Source organism: Trichosurus vulpecula, chromosome 1 (genome assembly GCF_011100635.1).
Source record: "Trichosurus vulpecula isolate mTriVul1 chromosome 1, mTriVul1.pri, whole genome shotgun sequence".
Taxonomy (NCBI): Eukaryota; Metazoa; Chordata; class Mammalia; order Diprotodontia; family Phalangeridae; genus Trichosurus; species Trichosurus vulpecula.
Window position 1 is genome coordinate 239,644,540 of NC_050573.1, and position 2,832 is coordinate 239,647,371.

General features: G+C 40.1%; 1 pseudogene; it reads left to right on the forward strand.

Moving 5' to 3' along the window:
* Nucleotides 1-383: 383 nt before the first annotated feature.
* Nucleotides 384-950, forward strand: LOC118834727 (annotated as a pseudogene).
* The last annotated feature ends 1,882 nt before the right edge of the window (nucleotides 951-2,832 follow it).

Consider the following 2,832-nt stretch of genomic DNA (forward strand, 5'->3'; position numbering starts at 1 on the left):
TACTATTATTTTACAGATAAGGAAACTGAGTCAAAGGTTAAGTGACTTAAACAGGGTCATGCAGCTGGGAAGTAGCTGAAATTGGATTTGAACTCTGGTCTTCATGCCTCCAGATCTAACATTCTATCCAGTGTGCCACCTACCTGCTTCTATATTAACATAGGAACAAATCCTAATAAAGCTCCCCAGGGGTTGAGGGAAAATACATCTAGAAAATGACCCATATACACAAAAATATTTATAGCACTTCTTTTTGTGATGGCAAAGAATTAGAAACTGAGGGGATGCCCATCAATTGGGGAATGGCTGAACAAGTTGTGGTATATGATTATGATGAAATATTATTGTGCTTTAAGAAATGACAAAGCTGCCCCCCAGAGAAGATGGCGCTGCGAGCAGCCAGAAGCGTGCGAGCCGTGGCCTCGTCCCTGTGGGCAGCGGCCGGGGCTGAGACCCCCGGATCCCTGGTCTACCTCGCAGCCACCCCCGTGCGCCTCCGGGCCCATCCTGGCCCATGCTCCTCTCCCTTCCTAGCGGCTGCCGCCTCCCGGGGTTTCTGCACCAGCGCCCTGCGACTCGCCCTTCGAAAGTTCACAGACAAGCATGAATGGATATCAGCTGAAAATGGTATTGGAACAGTGGGAATCAGCAATTTTGCACAAGAAGCATTGAGAGATATAGTTTACTGTAGTCTTCCAGAAGTTGGAACAAAATTGAACAAGATGAGTTTGGAACTTTGGAAAGTGTGAAAGCTGCAAGTAAACTATTCTCCACTAACAGGAGAAGTAACTGAAATTAATGTAGCTCTTGCAGAAGACCCAGGACTTGTCAACAAATCTTGTTATGAAGATGGTTGGCTGATCAAGATGACTCTGAGCAACCCATCAGAACTTGATGAGCTGATGAGTGAGGATGCATATGAGAGATACATAAAGTCTATTGAGGATTGAACACTGGATCGCCAAATAAATTAGCATAAGAATACAGCCCAGTATAGTTTTGTCCTAAACTAGTGGTATATGGAAGGCTAGCAATTTTAACACTTCTGAAACAACACCGTGGCATGGAAGAAAATCTTAACTACTCAGAAATGACTGGATAAAAATGCTTTTTGCTATTTGCACCTTTTGCACAACTTCTTCCTTGTAATTTCAAGTTAGTGTCTGTCTAGTTCTGAATTCATCGCATCATGTGTGGCAAAAATGAATTTTAAGACCATGTACTTCAGAGCTAGAATTTTATCTGTAAAAAGCCTTAAATCAGTAATGTAATGGCCAACTTCATCCATCACCAGTATTGTTCGAAATACATTTGGTTTTCTGTCCATGGGAATAATTTACTGAGATTGGTTAACTGGATGGTGTCAGATGCAGTACAATACCAACTTAATTTTTTAATAAACTGCTTGGCTGAAGCTATTTTATACAGATGAGGCGTCAACCTTGCAGCAGAATAGGTAATGAAATTTAATAAACTTTTTAAAAACTCTGAAAAAAAAAGAAATGACAAAGCTTTTCTCTTCTACCTTATGACTTCCCAGGGACTACTCAACTCTCAGCCAAGACTAGGGCTAGAACACTGGGGTCCAAGCCAGGCTCTGCTTTGTGGGGTACAAAATTGTACAATCTACAAGAAAAACCACTGAGGTAGACTAAAAATAAAAATTAAAAATTAAATTGTTTTTAAAAAAGAAATACATGTATCTAGAGAAAAGACTGTTCTTGAGCTTCACAATGGTAAGTGCAGTTAGGATCACAGCAAAAAGTCAATCCTTTCTGTACCTCATGTCCTGGGCCCAATGTCACTAGTGATAATCCTACCTACTTTTCAGGAGGTTCTTTTCTAACTAGTGCCCAGTAGCTTTCACTGTAATTTTTTTTGTTTTTATATTGCAAAAGGGAGGATGCAGACACCCCTCCATACAAACTTCTATAATCATCTTTGAGGAAAGAATGTCGTTCGCCAATAACCAAGATCCAACCCTTGCCTAGCACCACTAAGATATCATCATCACAGTTACCTTAAAAGCTCAGCTCTGTGGCCACCTCCTACATAAGATCTTTTCTTACCCCTGCCCCCCAGCTGCCACTACTTCTCCCATACCCGTGAAATTAACTTTATGCACATTTTGTTTATAGGGTTTTCCAAAAGTCTTAGTGTAGTTTTAAGTTCTAATGGCTTTAAAATACACTAAGATTTTGGGGACACTCTGTATAATCATATATGTACATATGGTGCCCCCCCTGGTATATATTATACTCATTGAGGGAAGGGACTGTTTCATTTTTGTCTTTATATCCCTAGAAACTACCAGAATGCCTGGCACTTAATAAATTGAGTTATCAATAATAGCTATCATAATTGGCATCCTGTGGGCATTAGGTGGAAAGGCTATAAACTGTGCTGACTTAACTTAGATACTTTGAATGGTCCAGAATTTTGTACATGGGGGTTTGTCTTCTGTTATCACAGATTATAAACCCTCTATGACTTCTGATTTCTCACGACCCTTATCCATGAACCCTTTAATTCTCTCTAGGATTGACTCAGCGCCATGAAGTCCTTCATCTTTTTGTATCTTGAGGGAACCAAAGTACCACTATCAGCTCTTATTCTTTCAATTCTTAGCTCCTCCACTTATTACCTGTGTGAGCTTGGACAAAATACAATCTTGGAGAGCTCAGCTTCCCTATCTATAATGTAAAGGGTTTGGACTAGATGATCTTGAAGGTCCCTTCTGGTTCTGATTTTATGACAAAAACATATCTTACCTCTTGGTCTGTTTAGGATGTTTATATACAGAAGTGTTCTCCTAAATGTTTAGCAAACAAC